Raw genomic sequence first — 21,206 nt, 5'->3', positions numbered from 1 at the left:
AGTTTTTGGAGCTGAATTCGAATTTAGCAACCATATGAACATTTACGAAGTAGTTTTGGTGCCTTCGTAACATGTTACGAAGCTGTCAGAGGCGGTTGCCACCTACTACGAATACCATTACTGGTTGACCTGACCTGACCTGACCCGACCTGGCCTAAATACATGAAGACATCATCTATGATCAAAACTTACATGATATTCGTGACTGATCAGCACCCCGGAAAACCCCATAGCAGCCACACTTTACGACGTTCTAACAGGTCCCGATTTTCCCGCCTTTGGGGTCATTGACTTGACCTGCAAGGTCAATCAATGACCTAGGACCTTAAAATTGGGCATCATCGGCTTCCTCTCGTCACGGGCAACGCCGCAACACGCTCGTTTTTTCCCGCGAAGCTCTAGCTCGATCAGGGGCGAAACGGCAAGGGGGGTCCAACGGACCCCCCCCCTTATACGTTCGCGGCTGGAAAACACCAATACGGGCGAGGGATAAACCTATTGAGGATACAGGCAAATGACATTATCTACTATGGTTCGTTTTTTTATAAGGACTCTGGCTCCAAGTATGTTTTTCGAATAAGCACGTGTTTAGCGAGCAAAACGACCAACGACTGAACCTGATAAAATTGAACGTCGACTATTTTTGACATGTGATTTCTTCCCGATAATTTCCATCCGTGTGTTTTTGAACCAGATATGAGAGCAGTGGTGAAGTCATGCTGTCGAACTTGTATTGCAATGTAACGTATAACTACCAGTATAACGCCTTTTGGGGCGACTAACGGAGCGAGCGAGAGGGTGGGCCTTGCACGTGCGAAATTGCGAGGGGGTACCTCCCACTGACTTGTGCACGGCACCCTACTAACCGGTCTCTAGCGATGTGCCAAATTTGGACACAATCGGCCAAGCCGTTTTCGAGATCTGGAAGCGGCACCCTGCACGTGCGCACGTGTAAAATGGGTCCCAACTGACTTGTGCACGGCACCCTACTAACCGGTCCCTAACTGTGTACCAAATTTGAGCGCAATCGGTCGAGCCGTTCTTGAGATCTGGAAACGACCCCTGCACGTGCGCACGTGCAGCAGCACCCCAACTCTGGCACATGGATATGCAGTGCCTAGTGGGTGCCTACCTACATGCCAACTTTCAGCGCAATCGGCCAAGTAGTTACCGAAATATTGCAACAATTACAAAACTGACACCTCTTCGTTTTGCACGTGGCACGTGCATAAGGGGTCACCCAAATGCATCGGGAATAGTCCAATACTTGGTAGAAGGAATGAAGCTACCCTACAAAAATTACCGCATGTAAATCGGTCAAGTGGTTGCTGAGATATAAGCCTCGCAAAAGCGTCCGCACGGCCGGCCGGCCGGCCGCTCATACTCAGAAATTTCCGTTAATCTAAGGAAAGACTACGCTCGCTTCGCTCGCTCCGTAATCATGGACCGAAGTGGAACCGCTTACTCGACTATAACCTCGGCAACAGAAAACGAAGTTTCCCCCTAATTCGCCGACACGTTGCCTCATCGTACTGACATTGGGTGTCTGCTGCCACCGGTGACGTCATCATGGTGTTAATTTTTAACCCGCGCCCTGATGGGGGGGCTATTTTTTGCCCCCCCCTCCAGACTTTTCGATATATCTCCAGAACCGCTGCGTCGATCGTCACCAAACTTTCAGTATTCTCCCGTGCATCAATTTTACACATTGTGACCAAAAAAATTTCCAAAGTTTATGATAGGTTGACCGGAAATGACGTCAGGGTGACGTCATGTTCTGCCGTTTTTGACCCAAAACAAGGTTTCGCGGGAAGAGCTGTCAGGCCTATAGCTTTGGAGATACAGAAAAATGATGAACACATAAAAGCTGTAGAATAGACCGGGCTACAAAACTGCTATCTCGAATTTTTAAAATTTCTGAGTTTTGACCCCAAAAAATAAAACAAATATTTTTTTTATAATAGCAAAAAAAATCCAAAAAGTTTTTTTTTCTTCGAAATTAGAAAAAAAATCAAAATATATACGATAGTACGAACCATGTTCTATCTGCATACCAAATGTCAGATCGATATCTTTTTTTTAGCTAAGTTATAGCGAAAAACCTGTTAACCCTCGCCGGCTGAGGGGAGAGGCGGGTGCCCCCCATAGGGTTTTTTCGCGATAGCTCCGAACACGCTGGCGATAGAGAGCTAAAACCTGGTACACCTAACCTTTGATTCAAGCCGGATCTTTTGACACCAACCGCATTTTTAGGTCAGGTCAGGTCACTGACCTATGACGTCATAAGTGAACCTCTGCAAGGTCTCCAGATGTCGCAAATTAACCCGCGCCCCACTGGGGTCTGCGTATAACAAGCCCTACTGGGGGGAGGGGGGCTATTCATAGCCTCCCTCCTAATTCCGAAACTACTGGGCCGATCATCAAAATGCAAACGGCATCTGATAGCCCCGGAAAAACTGTCGAGCGAAACCTTATTTCATTGACCTCAAGGTCACCGATGACGTCACAGGTCAGGTCAAAGTAAAAATTATTAGCATTTTGGCTTGTTCACGTTTTGGGCTCTGGCCGCCGTCTTACAAGTCAGATCAGGCTCATTTTTGGTTCACACACTCGTGAACAGATGTTCTAGATACCCTGAGGGTACCAAACTTGTACTTTGATTTTCAGGTCAAGGTCAGGTCATCATAGGTCACGAAAATATTATATCATGCGTCGGTCACGTGACAAATGTTTTATGATCCATTTAGGCCAAGAATTTCGAATTTGATGTCGTCTATGTCATTTGAGGTCATTTTGAGTCAAATTTAGCTTAGGTCAGGTCACTTTCAGGTCAAAAAAGGTCAAATTTTTAAGTTAAAATTTTTCAACAAAAAAGGTGTCTATTGGATGCAGTTTGAGCTCAGGAACACGATGGTGCTATTTATATTGGCGTACAATGTCAAATACGTGCTGAAAAATTGATTTGAAAAATTGATAATTGTGAATTTTTTGCAATAATGCGTATAACTTAGCCATTTTTGAAGATATGTAGCTAAAACTTGCTAGAGTTAGTCATAATAATGCGTTCTATCACATATATTCGTTTTTTTTTTCGAAAAGTCAAAAACTTTAAAAAAAAAATGTAAAAATATAAATTTTGAATTTTATTATATAATTTTTCCGAGATAGCAGTTTGATAGTGCAGTCTATTCTGAGTCCTCTCATGCAAAGAAATTGGATCTAGCTTAAAAACTGAGCTCTTGGGAGCGATTGCCGTGGTTCAATGTTTTGCGTCGAAATCGGCCGAACATGACGTCACTCTGACGTCCTTTCCGGTCGACCTATGGTAGGTACGAAGTTCAAATTTTAACACAAGGTGTCAAATTGATGCAGCCAAAGGTACTGAAAGTTTGGCTTCGATACGTCAAGCGATTTGGAAGTTATTGCAGAAAAACAGGAGGGGGGCTATGAATAGCCCCCCCCCCAGTGGGGCGCAGATTGAAATTGGGTCGCAGGGAAGTTCCGTGGTAGAGCTATCCAACGCCGTTTGAAAAATCTTAGATAACTCATAACAGCTTTATAGCCCTGTTAATTGTTCACCTTTTATGTGATAAATATTTTTTTTTTTTAAAGCTGTAGGCCTGACAGGTCTTCCCGGAAAACTTTTTTTTGTGTCGAAAATGGCAGAACATCACGTCATGTCATTTGCGGCCAACTTATCATAGCCTCTGGAAAATGTTTGGTCACAATGTGTAAAATTGATGCCCGGAGGGGTCTTGAAAGTTTGGTGACGATATCTACAGTCGTTTAGGAGATATTGGCGGAAAGGTCATGGGGGCCGTTTCGGCCATAGGCGGTCCCAGGGGGGCCACGGGGGCCATGGCCCCCCCCCTTTGGTGCTGAAAGGTGGGGCCATACTATCTTTTGGCCCTACCTTTCAGATCGAACAAAAGTCCTAGAAAAGCTTTTTGTATGTTTCATTTTCTCTCTTGCGCCATCAAAGGACGTAATTTTCACTCATGAGTGGGCTCAGTTTCGCATTCTGTCAATTTGCTGGTCAGCGTCGCTGGCACCGGTTCACGAGTATGGCCGGATCTTATATGGAATATCAGCGTTGAGCGTGGGTTTACTTGAGGCTCTCGTAGGCCCAGCAATGGCTTGCATGAGACCCTCTTCGCCAGTGGCGGGTGGGCCCTGCCAAATGAGCGTGGCTCTACGACACATAAGACCTCATGGGTTGGTGCTGTGCACCTCAGAAGCCCGGTGGTGACGCCGTATGCCGGCTTGGTTTCTTAAGGATTAGCGTGGGACCTCCGGGGCCTGCATAGAGTTTGCATGAGCTACTATAGTATGTAATCTCAGAAGCCTGTATGTAATGTGTACACAGTGGCGGTCGCTGGGGGGGGGGGGGGCATCATGGCCATGCCCCCCCCCCCCCAAAGCACATAAAGGGGGCCGTCATATCATTTGCCCCCCCCCCTCAAGCAACCGATGGGCCCCCATAGGTGTATGGGGCCCTGGCCCTGATTCGATCGTCACGAGGCTAAAAAAAGCACGCCCAGCTATTAATATAGCTCCCACACCGGTCTTTGAGCGTCCTACACTGACCTCTGATGGAACTTCAGTGGCGGTCAAGCGCCCACGTTGAACGCTAAGAGCCCACATCGACCTCTGAGGCCCCACATCTGACATATGAGGGCCCCTAACCGGCCTCAGGGGCCCCAACCGGCGTCTGAGGGTCTCACACCGGTCTCTAATGGCCTTGTTGCTGTCTCTGGTGTCCCAAGACGAACATTTAGGTGCCAATGAGGGCCCCGCACTGGCTGCTGAAGACCCGATGCCGGCCTCTAAGGACCTGCATTGGCCTCTGAGGAGGGCCCATCTTGGCCTTTGAGGGCCCTCTGCTGGCCTCTGGGGTCCAACGACGGCTCATGCTGGTCTCTTAGGGCCCCACGCTGACCTCTGAGGGCCCCATGTTGGCCTGTAATGAGTAAGGACCCACATTAGCCTCTGAGAGCCCAACTCGGTCTCTGATGGTCTCAAACTACTGGCCTTTGCAGTCTGCAGGCCCTGTACTGGTCTCTGAGGGCCCTAAACTGGCCTCTAAGTGAAAACATACATGGGTGGGCTTCTGAAGATCACAGGGCTCACACAGACTCCTGCACAGCCTTACGTTGGTCCTGATCGAGATTTCTTTACGTCCTGATGGTCCCGCGCAGATTCCCTCATATTTCGACGTCGGGACCCCATGAGCCGGTGTGTGGGGCTGGCAGAGACTGATGAAGTCCTAAGGGCTCAGGGCCAGTCTTTTTAGCAATTAGCAGTAGGGCTATAAGGCAGGTTGAGTGAGCCGAGCCCCAATAGAGACGTTGCAAAGCCCCGCACGAGTCGCGCGCGGCCCTCAGATGCCAATTTTGAAAACCAGGAACCTGTGGGGCCGGGGTTCTCCAGAGGTCGGTGTACCTACTTTTTCCGCCGCTACACATCTATATGGGTAAATGTCATGGTTTGAAAATGCTCTCTGGGTTTCACATGTTTGTTCAAAGCAAGAGGTATCTGTACTTTTCCGAATTGTTTTATAGTGGTAAGGTCATGAATCCGCGTGCCCGACCTTCCAGTATATGCTACACCGATCCGTCGCCATGGTGCAGTGGCCCGACCGGTGGAAACACCGTGGGACGGGAAATGGAACTGGTGATTTTGCCTTAAATTGAGCTTAAAGATTTCACGCAAGAATGAGGTGGATGAAGCATAAGTAATGCCAACTTTTTCGGCGCCTCGTGGTAAAAAATTAGCCGATCACCCCCCCCCCCCCTCCGGTGACGGATAAATGTTATGTCCCGCGAGTGTGAATTTGCCCCCCCCCCCCCCCTTTGCCAGCGGCTGCGACCGCCAGTGGTTTCGGCCCCCTTACATGGCGCGGGTTAAACAATTAAACGGCTCTGAATAAAGCATACAAGTTCAATAAACCTAAAACATCAGTTCAAGAAATTCTGGCAGGTCCCCAGTTCCCCTACGTTCGGGTCATTGACCTGACCTAGAAGGTCACCAATACCTAAGCCCCTGAAGGTGGATAATTGGTACCGTCGGCTTTCTACTAGAACTTAACTTTCGCTCGTATTGGCGTTTTTCCAGCCGCGAACGTATAGGGGGGGGGGCTCAGTTTGACCCCCTCCTCCCCTGCCGTTTGGCCCCTGATCGAGCTAGAGCAGTGGTCGGCAGGTCATTCGGGGTCGTGCCCCCTTTTTGGGCGGCAGGCAGGGCCCATAACCCCCACCTACCAGACCCCATTGCTGACACAACCAAGTTTACTGAAATTTCATACCGTCCTGGAACTCTTTGGGTATTTCTGCATTTCCGATGCATCAAATTTAAAACATGACACTTCCTCCACGAAACATTTAATCCTATTCCTGGCGGGCTCCGCCGGGACAAGAAACTGGCGGGGGGGGGGGCCGATTCGCCCCCCCCTTCAGATCTCAAAAACTATTATACATCGCAGCGACAAACGGCGAACGGCGTTTGATAGGTCGTTTAAAGATCTACAACTTTTACAAAAAACATTTTCAGGTCAGGTCAATATTGAGGTCACCAGAGGTCATCAACGATAAAATGTTTTGGAATTAGTTACGTAGGGGAAGTTGGGGCAATGCCGGAGTTGGGGCAAAGCCGAAATTCGAGATATTTCTAAAACCGTACGACATGGATGCCACGTCTCAGTGATGCTCTGAAGCTTAAGTGACTACAATTATCGCATGTTTGTTACGAGTCGTCATTTGGAATACTTCGGCTGTGAGGGCGCCAAAAGCGTTTTCAAGGTACGTTTCCCTTGTACTACATGCGCCTTTGAAGCTGCATTTCTTACTCATTATGCTACCGTTTGTCTGGCCAATTCGGTCAAGTAATCTTCAGCATGTCTTTGCATAAGTGTGCTGCCTATTTGAAATTTATACAGCACGTTTGAAAGTTATGGGCCTGCAAATGAAAGTATGGCTGGCTGGGGTAATGCCGAAAACGTGCAATTACGCACGTTAAAGCACGCTACGTGTACTTTACTGCTGTAGAATAGCAACGCGTATTTTTAGTCAAACAAATTACACTTTCAGCCGGCACAACGGCCTGTTACCTATAAGGAATGATTTACCTGGCATTTTCTTATTATATCACACAATTATAACTTCCAGTGTGCACCAAGCGTCCTCAAGCTCTTAAAACGCGTGTCAGCTTTGATGAATTTTGGATAAAGTTTGAGATAAATTGGCAAAACATCAATGTCGGCATTCCTCGTAGATCATTTATACCATTTTCGGCTTTCCCCGCAGTCCGGGGCAACGCCGAAAAAGTCAGTTAATTGATATTTTTAGTTTTTGCGCTTAACGGTATGCGAATTCATCAAATGCGCCTGGTATATTTGAAAGACAAAAGACTGGCCTCTCGAATGACGCCAACAAGAATAGCTTATGTTGTCTACCTTGCGTGCTACGGGCGTCAGAAAAAAAGTATTCGGCGTTCCCCCAACTTCCCCTACTAGGGTGACCCGCGTGCTCCGCAACGCGAAAAGGGATATTTTCGATCGGCGGGTGTTCGGTTGTTCTTGTGTCGGTTGGGTTATCTATCCATTTGGCGGCCCTGGTGGCGCAGTCGGTTAGGGCGTCGACCCGCGGTGCGGGCGGTGCCGGGTTTCGGGTTCGATTCCCGGTTCCGCCCGTTCCGCGGGCGTCGTCCCCGGCTGCGTCACCAGGTGTGGGGTAGGCTCCCACTTCAGCCGTAGCCTGGGGGGTGGGGGAACAAGGGCCAGGAGGAGGAGGTAATTGGGCCACAAGTGCCCGTTGGAGGGAGGCCTGAATAAATAAATAATAAAAATAATTTCGGTCGATTGCTTTTTGACTGCTAAACGTTTTGGTTTGTGGAAAAAATATCCACCGCATCGAGGTGCCCGTGTCTGATAAGCATGCTTTCCACTTCAGAATCTGTCAAATGTGCTTTATCCCGGCAGTTGCTGGGGTATTTCGCCACCCACCGTTTGCTGGGGGGGGGGGGGCGTTAAACGCCCCCAGCCGATAACTCGAGAACAAATAGGCGCAGCGAAACGCACGAGGCGGCAAACGAAAGAGCGCGACGAGACGCTTCAGATGAGTACTTTAAAGTTGAATTTTGAGGTCACAGGTCGGGTCAAGGTCAGGTCAAACACCTGAAATCGGGCTTTCAGTAGCATGGATTTCAGGACTTCGCAATGGGCGCCTCTCGTCATGAACTCTGTCCAAACGGTGCACAATCCATCATGTAAGGCCTACAAGAGTGTCAGCTCCATGTAGGGGTCAGTCAAGCATAGGTCAGGGTCAAGGTCAGGTCAACCGGGTAGGCACATATCCCCGAAAATCAAAACTGATATTTGCAGCCTGTGACACATGTTTTATAGGTAATTTGGGGCGTAGAATACGATGGTGACATTCATTTTATCATATGTGTACGTGTTTGGCTCGAAAAGTTCAATTTAAGAAATGCATGTATCATGGTCGTGAAGTAGTCACGAAAAATTGCCAAGATTCAGTTCAAGATTATGGAAAATGCGGAACGATAATCAATAATCGAAGATAGCCATTTGATTGATCATGGTATTGGCAGTCTAATGGCGTTTACGGCATGTCTGTATGTCTATTCTGTGATTTTATATGATTTTTTGAACATATGCCGTTTTTGGTCGAAAACTGAGAAATCATGACGTCACTAAAACCCCGATATCTCAAAATTTTTTCCGACTGATTTTTTTGAAACTTTGTCACAATAAACTTCAATCAATTCCCTACAGGTACCCAAAGTTTGGCGCGCCTGCGGCGCGCCGTTTTTATGCTATGGCCCGGCGAAAAAAGTGGGGGCGTTTAACGCCCCCCCCCCCCAGCAACTCGCGGGTTATAATTTAGGCGCGTAGTTTTATGACAAATTAAAGGCGTAGATAATTTTCACTAAAAATCGTTTTGCAGCGGTTTGAAACATTTATATTTTTAAGAATACTGTTGCTTGTCATGCAAACGTGATGATTGGATCTTGGAGAGAATTGAATGCTCTTTCCAATGATAGCATTTTCAATTGTCGAACATATCAGGTTAAGCAGCAAAATCCGTGTAATTATTTAGTGGCACATTTTGGGCAAATACCATTTAATTCAGCAATTTTTTCCACATTGTTTTTGATCAATTGGCTTTTCACAATTTTTCCATGAGAGACGGTACATTTTTATTGCTAATAGGCGCTGTTTCAACTCATTCCGTCTGACGATCACCTGAAATTAATATAAATTCCCAAATCCGTCCAAAACGTCCATTTTTTCAAAAGAAAGTGTCCTCCCGGGTGCACGTGGCGCGTGCCAACCTCCGCATCGCACACCATTCGATAGCCCGTTCGATTCTCTACACGATGCTGTTTTCCCCGTACCGGTCGGGCCCACGGTTACCGAGATATCGCACCGGGACCGGACCCGTGTCGGGCAAATTTGGCTGTTTTCGCCCGTTTTTGCCAGCCGATTAAAACCCGCGCCCTGGTGTGGGTCTGAGCCACCTTCGCCCTGGTGGGGGGGGGGGGCCAAAATGACCCCCCCCGTCTAACTCGAAAACGAAGAGGGCTAGGAAGACGCGGAAAAAAGCAAACGAAAGCCCATAACAAGTACGTTCGAAAGTATTTCGGTCATTTTTTCGCTAAGGTCAATATTGAGGTCGCTAGAGGTCATCATAGGTCAAATTTCAGTGTTTTCGGTGTTGCCGGACATATTCCGCTGTAGCTCGGAAACTAGAAGAGCTAGAGAGCCGCGGAAAAAAGCAATCGATAGCTCTTTTCAAGCTCTTTCGCCAAGGTTCGTCAGATTTGACCTCAGCTCAACGGTTTGGCCTACAGAGGTCATGCAAGTTCAACTTGGCAAATTTCGTTGAAAATGTTTTTAACTATAGCATGCATTCACGAGAAAATAGAGAAACGATTCATGCACCATCGTGCTTGGCTCGTCGAGACGCGTCGAATGATATATAGTTTGACCTCGAAAGGTCATTTTGAAAATTTGACCTCAGGTCAAGGTCATGACCTTACCGAAATAGGTCATGCTGCATATCATTCGATCCGCATTGACGAGACAAACACGATAAACGTCGAACGGAGTCTCTATCTCTATTCAATAACAAGTAAGTGCAGAAAAACCGCTGGTGACCTCTGGTGACCAGGGAGATGACCTAGCGTGACCTCAGCGAGGTCACAAGCAAATGGTTTCACATGGGCTGTGATTTGCTGACCCAAGACACTTCAATAACGAAATATAGGAACAATCACGCCCGATTTAGCTGAAAAACAACTACTTTTCGATTCTCCCATTGACTTATAATGGGGAGCAGCGATGACCTGACCTGACCTTAGGTCACATTTATAAAAAATCCGAGATAGCCATTTTGTAGAGCTGGGCGACATCTTCAAGTACTGTAAATTTTACATCGATCGGATAAAAGCTGTGCCTTTGAGAGAGCTTTGAACTTTTTTAGAGGTGGTGTCAGTTTTGGTGACCTTGTGACCTGACCTGACCTGACCCGAACCCCCCAAAAAAGGACATGATGTAAAAATGTTGAATAAACAGCTATACAAAGTTTCAGGGCGCTAACTCAAGTGGTTTCTGAGTTATCGCTGAAAAACCACAGGGGGGGGGGCCAAAATGGCCCCCCCCCCACCAGGGCGAAGGCCTTCGCCCCAGTGGGGGGGGGGGCATATGTTACCACCCTGTCGCGTTTTTCGCGTGTAAATAAAAAACCGCGGCGCGTAGCGCCGCGCCGCTTGGGGTAGCTTTTGGTACATCAATTTTGGACAATGTGTGAAATTTTTGACCCCAGGTCATGTCAGGTCAGGTCACCAGGTCAAGATAACTGACCAAGCCTTAAAAAAAGTTTGCAATCATGTCCAGCCTGCAGTGTTTGTCAGAAAGGTTTAAAACTTGGTGGATTGCATGCTGTTATGGGAGCCTACAATTTGTATATCTCGGATTTTTTATATCCGTGACCTAAGGCCAGGTCAGTGGCATGACCTTTCCATTACAAGTCAATGGAGAAAAATGAAAATGCCTCTAGATCCGTGTGTACGCATAGGAACAGTCCAAATATTTCAGAATCACAATGATTTAGTCCACTCGTGATGACCAAGGTGTCATTTTTGCTGATAGCCTCTAGAAAGGTCATCCGAGGTCATTTGAGGCTACAAACAGTTTTTTGCCAATAACTCGCGATTGGAAAGAGATAGAACGCTGGGGATGGTCTCATTGTGTTTGTCTTGTTGAGACGCATCGACTGATATGCAACATGACCTTTTCCGGTCAGGTCATGACCTTGACCTGAGGTCAAATTTTTAAGTTGACCTTTCAAGGTCAAGTTATAGTTCATTCGACGCGTCTCGGTGAGGGGAACACGATTCTGGCAATAGAAATGTGGTGGCTTTTTGTAGTCGAAAGTTATTGTCGAAAAACACTTTTCGTAAAAACAGCTATTTTTGGAGTTTTTGCCCTCTGGAGGCTAAACCGTTGACCTGAGGACAATATTGATAATGACCTTTTCAAAAGAAGAGTTTAAAAGCTATCGATTGCTTTTCCATGCGTTTTTCTAGATACCATAGTTCCTGAGATAGCGGCATGTTTTCTGAAAAATATAATGACAATTGGCAAATTTTGACCTTTGATGACCTCTGGTGACCCCAATATTGCTCTAAGGTGAAAAATGACCGAAATACTTTCAAACGTACGTATTGACAGCTATCGACTGCTTTTTACCGCGTCTTTCTAGCCCTCTTAGTTTTTGAGTTAGAGGTGGGTGGTAACATATGCCCCCCCTCACTAGGGCGAAGTTGGCCGAGACCGCCACTGGGGCGCGGGTTAATACATGTATGACGCGAATTTGCACTTTTGGGGCACGCGCCACGCGCTCGCTATCGATCCGATCGAGCTGAGACCCATCAAAGGCACGTTGTCCATCCTTGTTCTATGAGTTGCGCAAACTTCAGCGCGGTAGGTGCAACGGTGTGACCTGTAACCCGCGCTACGTAGCACCATGTCGCGACCTTCGTATTAGACAGAAACTACGTCACCACAAATAGTAATATAGATATAACTTTTAAACTAAGAAACATAGAGACATAAAACCAATACATTTTTTGTTGCTCTCGCCGAGGCGATGCGAAATAAGTATGTGATGACCTTCACAGGTCAATTTAAAATTTGACCTGAGGTCAAGGTCAGGTCATTCATCAATGAGGTTGTGGGGTATGGTCATGCTGCATACCAAACGACGCGCCTTGACCAGGCGAGCAGTTTGGTACTACTTACAAGTCTTTAGCACCATCATGTCGTGATTTATTGACAGAAAAACGATTTATGACGTCAAATGACCTCAGATGACCTTTGCCGGTGCCCCTGTCAATTAGCGGCACCAGGATCATCACCGATGAGATAATCTTCCGTAATACTGAAAGAACTGGGTGGTTTTGACTCGTTTACACGAAGCAGGAGGCGTTTCAATATTTTCCCATAGGCTTGCAATGTAAAGGTCACGAGTCTGGCCTGACCTCAGGTCACAGATATGAAAATTCTGAGATATACAAATTGCACATACTGGTACCCTAACTAAAGCCTGAAGAGAAGAAATTGATCGGTCAAAAACTCTGGCTCTGGCGTGATTGCGAGCTTTTCTGAGGTAGGGTCACCAAACCGCCTCTGGTGACCTGACCTGAGGTCAGATCAACTCAAAATTTTCAGAAATGTTGCGTAAAAGCCTTTTAGAAAAATTCAGAAAATTTGAGCTTCCTAGCTCAAAGCGTTTGGGAGATATAACCAAAAAACCTCAGGGGGGGGGGCTCCTGAGGCCCCCCCCCCGCCAGGAATAGGGTTAATACCTATATCCCAGTAGCGGCGGAACACCTTCAATTAAGGGGAGGGGGGGTACTGCCGACATTTGGTCCCATTCTTTCCATGCAACGCCCATAGGGCTAATGTTAAAATGCCAAAATCAAAGGGGGCACGGTGCCCCGGTGCCCTCCCCGTTCCGCCGCCTATGCTACATCCCATTTAACCCGCGACCTGGGTGGGGGGGCTATTTTTTGCCCCCCCCCCCCTCCAGACTTTTCGATATATCTCCAGAACCGCTGCGCCGATCGTCACCAAACTTTCAGTACCCTCCCGGACATCAATTTTACACATGGTGACTAAATTTTTTCCAAAGGCTATGACAGGTTGGCCGGAAATGACGTCAGAGTGACGTCATGTTCTGCCGTTTTCGACCCAAAAAAGGGTTTCGCGGGAAGAGCTGTCAGGCCTATAGCTTTGCAAATACAGAAAAATGATAAAGACATAAAAGCTGTAGAGTTAACAGGGCTACAAAACTGCTATCTCGGATTTTTGGAATTTTTGGATTTTGACCCCCAAAAATCAAAAAAATATATTTTTTTCGGATATAATGATCGAAAAATCCAAAAAGTTTTTTGAATTTCGCGAAAACCGGAATTTATGTGAAAGTCCTTACCGCCTTCCATCCACATACCAAATTTGAGATTGATAACTCTTTTTTTGGCGAAGTTATAGCAAAAAAACTGTTCAAAATTGATGACGTCAAATTTTCAAACCCAATTTTTAGCAATTCTAGATCCCGTAGCGCAAAACAAAGAGCACCATTAGACTCCCCGTGACGAGCTGCATCGAATCAATACCCATTTTATGCAAAACTATCAACTTTAAAATTTGACCTTTTTTGGCCTGACCTTGACCTGACCTTGACCTGAACTTCACCAGAAAGTGACCTAAGCCGTACCTGATAGTCTTATAACCAACACCATTGAGTTGGAAATGAAAAATTGGCCATAAAACATGCATCACGCAACCTTAGTAATGTTGGGCTCATGTGACCTGACCTGTGACCCTTGGTGACCTGACCTGTGACGTGACCTGGTATTGTCAGTGACCTCTGATAGCAGCATATCTACTAGGCAACTGACGCCCTATCGCTGATTCTCGACAAAATGCGTTTTCCTCGGTGTTATAGCGCATTCCCTAGAAGACCCGTGAACGGTGAAACATTTCATCTTTGACCTGACCTGTGACGTCATCGGTGACCCCGAGGTCAATGAAATTTGGTTTCCCTTCGACAAATTTGACAGGCCTTTCGAACGACGTTTGAATTTTGCGGATCCGTCCAGTAGTTTCGGAGATACGAGGGGGGGGGGCAAAAAATAGCCCCCCCCCCACCAGGTCGCGTTATAAACAGACCCCACCAGGGCGCGGGTTAACCCTTGTACGTATAGGGGCGGCGGGTGGTTTTTCATTAAAAGCTCACGTAAAAGGCATTGGATCACGACCAAGTTGTACCCTCGAGCCCATCATTTTTTTTTTTTTTTACCAGCACGGAAAATATCATGACCTGAGACCAGTTTTACCAACAGAGAAATAGCCGCCTGCCGGAATTTTTGCCTCAAGACCCCTTCACATACGCGAGTAAACGCGATGGGCACGTAAGCGAATAGGGCTTTACCGTTTACGCTCCATATGTGAAACGATCTTTAGGCAAAAAATTCCGGCAGGCGGCTATTTTTCTGTTGGTAAAACTGGCCTCTGGAGTCTGGACCCATTATGACCGTTGGCTTATGAGCTTTTTCTGGAGATCATCTTGAGCCATAAACTCTCACTTCAAGGAGTTATAGCGGGTCCCGATTTTCTCGACACTTGTCATTGCCCTCTTGAATGAGACGGAATGACCAAGGACCTAAAAAATGGGCAGCAGCGGCTTCCTATTGTCACGGGAAGCACGCCCGTCTTTTTATGCAAAGCTCCATCTCAGAGTCCGAGAGGCCGCGGGGGTCCGATCGACTCCTCCCCCTTACGTTAGCGGCTGTTGAAACGCCAACAGACTGGCGACGGTTGAAAGTTGCAGCTGCTTTTGTACGACTGCACGGAGGGGTGAGATGGTGAGGCGAGCAGGTACGTGAAAATTGGTATCGAACCAATGTGTGCTGTGCCTTTGGCCTGGGCTAATCTTTGAACCCTGGGATGCAACAGTCACGATGGCTCCATCACTGGAGCTACAAACTCTAAAAAATAGGCTTTCTCAGAATCCCTCATTACCCCCACCGAAAAGGCTCCATTACCCCCAAAGGGGGCATGCCCCACCATTTGCCGACCCCTGAGCTAGAGGTTCGCGTAATAAGCAAGCGTGTTGCCGGTGACGAGAGGAAGCCGATGGTATCCATTTTTAAGGTCCTAGATCATTGGTTAGTGACCTCCTAGGTCAGGTCAATGACCCAAAAGTCGGGAAAATCGGGACCTGTTCGAACGTCTTAACCCTATTAGTGGCAGGGGGGGGGGTTGTTTTTATCCACCCCTCAGGTTTTTCGGGAATATCTCCGAAACCGCTGAAGCTAAGATGCTGAATTTTTTTTTGACTTTTCCTAAAACTAAATTGGGCACATTCCCTGAAAATTTCAAGTTCATAACTTTACCAGGGGCGGCTCCAGAGCACTGGGAATTGGGGGGTCCTATTCGTGAAGCGAGTCATTTGGGCGAAGATCACGATGCTGCACCAGTTTTACGAACAGTGAATGAAAGGTATCATGTGATAACATATACAAAGTTATTGTGCATCCTCTTTTGACACGTTTTTGCTATAATAGGCGGATCCAGGCGTCCAAAAAGGGGGGTTATTTTTTACCTCCCAACATAGGTGCCCTGACACCGCCTATGCATGACCAATACAATTTTAGTCGTTCTCTCATAAGAAAATTGTAACATAACAAGACCATTGCCACCCTTTTTAGAAACAGTTCCAACAAAAACCTTATTTACTATACTTTTTGTGTACCCCCAATCTCAATGATTTGTATCCGCCTATGATTTTTGAAAATGCATATTTTTAGGATCCATGTGAATTCCTGGTTCATTCTCTATCGATCGGCAAAAGTTGCGTTAAGATTGGTTCAGAAACCTGGCCGTGATAAACAGTCTAAAATGTATCTGCAATTTGCCCGTTTTTACCCCCTCTACCCCCCTATTGACATTTTTTTTTTAGAAATATAGATCTCGTTGAGCCAAATCAAATGCCGTTTGAATTTTGAAAATCGGCCGGTTAGATCTCGAGATATCAAGGGGGGTCGTAAACAGCCCCCCCCCCTGCCACTAATATGGGGTAGCCAGGAGCCTGCCACTAATAGGGTTAACCCGCGCACCGACGGGGGTCTGCGCCAACTTCGCACCGACTGGGGGGGGGGGCGGATGACCGCCCCCCTGAGATCTCGAGAACGAAGCAAGATAGCGACAAGCGGTAAACGGCATCGGATACGCACGGACAAGGTCTACAATTTTTACAAAGGTCATTTTCAGGTCAGGTCAAAGATGACGTCACAGGGGTCGAAAATGTCAAAATAGCGGCGCTAGATATGGAGAGAGTTTTTCTCGAATAACTTTCGAATTAGTCAAGATACAGGGTGTTTCACAATAAATGTTACTTTTGAATAGCTGAAATGAAGATCTTACCTGTTCGTAAGCGCGTAAATTTTATATGCATTTGGTGCAAATTTGTTGCGGTTTTTAGTCCTTATATTTTTTTTACAAACCGTCAACGGTTCCATCTATATGGACGTGCAATGCCAACACCGTCAAAACGGATCAATTCGCCGCGCACAGATGATGAGGCGATATGGGTGGTGATGCATTACGGCGCTTTGCGGAATCTGACCGCAGTGCGACGGACGGTTTCGGTAGCCATTTTAAAAGGAGGAAGGATATTCTGTCAACAATGTCTTTCAAACGGGTGATAGAAAGGTTCCAGAAGACTGGAAACACGAAACCAGCCCCGCCTCCTGGCCAGACAGCGATCCCAGAAAATCTGGTTAAAAAAGTCAGACGGAAGGGTGGCATAGTGGAGAACCCGTGAAGGGTGCTGAACTGAAAGTTATATGTTCATCAGTCCTACTGTTCTGCTGTCTCATCTGGTAATACTCATGAGCCATGTGTAATACATGTCACTGAAACATCGTCGTTTGCTTAAGTCAATTCAATTATATCAATTATCTTTTTATTATTAATATCAATTATCAATATCAATATCAAAATTATCATCATTTATCAAAATTATCAATATCAATTAAGCTTAACAGGGAATTGACCCGTTTTGATGGTGTGGACATTGCACGTACATAAAGAATGCAGTTGATGATTCGTCATAGTTTTTGTAAGGATAAAAAACCCGAAAGTATTTGCAACAAAATGAATATAGAATTTATGGGCATACGGATAGTTGAGATCATTTTAAAAGCTTATCAAAAGTAACGTTTATTGTGAAACACCCTGTAGGAACAAACTAAGGGCATCATCGTGATCCTCTCGTCAATTCGCATCGAATGATATATATGTTGACCTCGAAAGGTCAAGGTCAAAGGTTGACCTCAGGTCACGTGACCTCGAGGTCATCATGTATATCATTCGATGCGTCTTGACGAGCTGAACACAATGAGACCATCCGCGCGGCTGTCTCTGTTCCTGTACGGAGTTATTGGCAAAAAAACCTTTGGTGACCTTTGATGACGTCACATGACCTTACAGCTGCCCAACAGCAAAACGATAGGCGTTATCACAAGTGTATTCGCGGTCATTGGGGCGACGTAAGAAAAGAAGAAAACAACTGGCCCCAAGAACTTTAAATTGTCAGTTAGCATGCACCTTTTCCTTGACATGTAGAGAATTTACCACCAGTATAGCGCCTTTTGGGGCGACTAACGGAGCGAGCGAGGGGGTGAGTCTTGCACGTGCGAAATTTCGAGGGGGTACCTCCAACTGACTTGTGCACGGCACCCTACTGACCGGTTTCTAGCGATGTGCCAAATTTGAGCACAATCGGCCCAGCCGTTCTCGAGATCTGGGAGCGGCACCCTGCACGTGCGCACGTGCAAAATGGGTCCCAACTGACTTGTGCACGGCACCCTACTAACTGGTCCCTAACTGTGTACCAAATTTGAGCGCCATCGGTCCAGCCGTTCTCGAGATCTGGAAACGACCCCTGCACGTGCGCACGTGCAGCAGCACCCCAACTCTGGCACATGGATATGCAGTGCCTAGTGGGTGCCTACCTACATGCCAACTTTCAGCGCAATCGGCCAAGTAGTTACCGAGATATTGCAACAATTACAAAAGTGACACCTCTTCGTTTTGCACGTGGCACGTGCATAAGGGGTCACCCACATGCATCGGGAATAGTCCAATACTTGGTAGAAGGAATGAAGCTAACCTTACAAAAATTACCGCATGTAAATCGGTCAAGTGGTTGCTGAGATATAAGCCTCGCAAAAGCGTCCGCACGGCCGGCCGGCCGGCCGGCCGGCCGGCCGCTCATACTCAGAAATTTCCGTTATTCTACGTAAGACTCCGCTCGCTTCGCTCGCTCCGTAATAAATTGTTAGAGAAAATTGCATTTAAAATCTTCCATTTATGCTTTTTTTCATCGTTTGCACAGTATGTTCTTTTACTAAGCTAGAAACACTAATTAGAAATAGTTCCCGCATCATCAAGAACAATAGGGAAGGCTTGAAGTGAACACAATAATCTAAACGGTTTTGTAATCCATGTGAAGACACTTCTGAAATTGCCTGTAGAAATATTAAAGGCAAAAGTTCAACTTTTTCACAAGACGGATGGCTATAAACCTATATTCAACGTGTGACAACTCAGCCGGTATTTCGTCGCCTACAGCCCAGCTTTCCCTAGTGACCGATAGAGGCGCTGCTATCGATGTCCGCCCGTGCCGCCTAACGACAGACCTCAAGGTAGTGAAGGTTGATCGTATATCCCGCGAGTTGCTGGGGGGGGGGGGGCGTTAAACGCCCCCACTTTTTTCGCCGGGCCATAGTATAAAAACGAAAATTTACATAGAAAAAACCCTAGGGGGGGCGGCACCCGCCCCCCCCCTCGGCCGGCGAGGGTTAAGAGTGCTTTGGGAAGGTCTCGTAGAGACCTTTCGAACGCCGCCTCGCGGGGCTCGATACGACCATTGGTTCTCGAGATAACAGGGGGGGGGGGGGCGGGTCGGATCCGAACCCCCCCCCCCCCCAGGCTGTCGTGGGTACGGAAATAGCCCAGGCGGTGCCGGGTTAAGTATGTTATATTTTTTGAAGATAGGAGTATCACTTTGAGGGGGGAATATGCCTTTAAACCCTCGCCGGACCTATTGGTTTTCTACATACGCCCCGGCCGAGGGGGGGGGGGGGCGGGTACGACCCCCCCCCCCCTCGCCGTTTCGCCCCTGGTGGAGCTAGCGCGTCGCGGAAAAAACGAGCGTGTGCGCCGTTACGAGACGCAGAGATTGGTACCCGATTTTAAGGTCCTAGGTCAACCGGTGACCTCTGAGGTCAGGTCAAGTGCCCAAAGGTACGGTTCAGTTTTTGGTGAATAACTTCGCGGAAAATGGCCGCAGAGCCGCGATTTTGGCAGCATCGTGTTCGCCTCGCTCAGGCGCGTCGAATGATATACTTTTTGTTCGGGTCAGGTCAACTTGGGGTGTTGACCTCAGGTCAAGGTCAGGTCAGCACCCTAAGGTCACGAAGTTGGTCGAAAGGGGTCATGTCGCATATCATTCGATTCGGCAGGTCTTCCTGAGTCCATTGGTGGCTTTCCCGGCTCGCTAGCTCAATTTGATCAAGAGTTATTGACGAAAAACTAATATGACCTTGATGACGTCATAAATGACGTCACGAAAGGTCAACATTGCAAAAGTGACGCATCAAACCTTGCAAGGAGTGCATCAAATCACGATTCTGTGTGCTTGAGATAGTTGGAGATCGTTCCCGGCGCCAGAATAGCAGTTTGGATTTTTCCCCATTGACTTATAATGGTGAGGTCACGAAAATGACCTGACCTCATATGACCTTTAGGAAAAATCCGAGATATACAAGTTGTGAGACTCATAATGGATACTAGATCCTGCAAGTTTCATTTCCCTGTGACATCTCCTCTGGCAGTGAGGGCGTTGCGAAGTTGCGACATCTGAAGACCGTGCAGAGGTTCACTTATGACGTCATAGGTCAGTGACCTGACCTGACCCAAAAATGCGGTTGGTGTCATAAGATGCGGCTTGGATCAAAGGTCAGGTATGCCAAGTTTCAGCTCTCTACCGCCGGCGTGTTCGGAGCTATCGCGAAAAAACCCTATGGGGGGGCGGCACCCGCCCCCCCCCCCCTCGGCCGGCGAGGGTTAACACGCGCAGTGCAAGGGGGGGGGGGCGGATTTCGCCCACCCCTCCTGTTTTTTGCCAATAACTCGCACTGCAAACATAATATTAATGTGAAATTTCGGCTACCTGTCCAGAATTGAATTTTGGATCTTCTCGTGCAAGAAATAAGAAAATTGGTTCACAACTTTTCTAGTAATAGCGGTGTAAAGTCAAACATCCTGCCGCCGCGGCGGCGCGGCGGCCGGCGCTAGCCGTTACGCGCCGCCTGAATTGTAGACTGTGCCGGGGCGGGACGGTTCCGTCTTTACATCGCGCTCCTTACCGCTGATTGTATTAGATTCGCGTCAAATTCGGTGAGAAGACTGAGAAATGTACAGGCAATCATATGGTCAAATAATTTTGAAAATCGGCCGGTAAAAACTTGAGTTATGAGTGTGTAAACACAAAATTGTGATTGCCGCGTTTCCCCCGTCGGCCGATCCCGCTTCAGCCGGCGACATCTTACCCTTAGCAGGCTTCTAACTGCCGTATTTATTGTTGGATTATCTAGAAATTCGCCATACGTACTCAAAAATGTTTGTTCTTTCGTATATACGAATATACATTCTTGGACGATACCGCGAAAACGAAATATTTCCATCGAGAGTTTTCAAAGGATTTCATGCACGAGGCCTTGGCCGAGTGCATGAAATACTTTAAAAACTCGAGATAGAAATATTTCGTCGCGGTAGAGTCCTAGATATTATTTCCTGTATGTTTCTTAATATCGTTCGTTATTTGCTTAAAAAAGGCCGAAATATGCATAAATAAAATACAGTAACATTAACTACACGTTAAATACTGAAATACTGGCAATTCTAATTACTTAACAGTTCAGCAAAGCTTACAAATTTTCTTTAAAACAGAAGCCCTCGGTGAAATCAAGCTATCCAAGAAAACCATCCAAGAAAACGTCTCGCGCAAAGTTTCTTGGATGGCTGGATTGCATTGCAAGACTGCATCAAACATACA

At 47.0% G+C, this 21,206-nt stretch overlaps 1 protein-coding gene across 1 annotated transcript in view; it reads right to left on the bottom strand.

Annotated features, from left to right (window-relative positions):
- LOC122367913 (arginine/serine-rich coiled-coil protein 2-like) overlaps positions 1-21,206 on the bottom strand; it is a 243,316-nt gene that overhangs the window by 112,273 nt on the left and 109,837 nt on the right. The gene's annotated exons all lie outside the window — the stretch shown is intronic.

This window comes from Amphibalanus amphitrite, unplaced genomic scaffold (genome assembly GCF_019059575.1).
Source record: "Amphibalanus amphitrite isolate SeventyFive unplaced genomic scaffold, NRLGWU_Aamphi_draft 000906F_arrow, whole genome shotgun sequence".
NCBI lineage: Eukaryota > Metazoa > Arthropoda > Thecostraca > Balanomorpha > Balanidae > Amphibalanus > Amphibalanus amphitrite.
The sequence above is the reverse complement of the archived record's forward strand: the minus strand, read 5'-3'. Positions and strand labels throughout refer to the sequence as shown.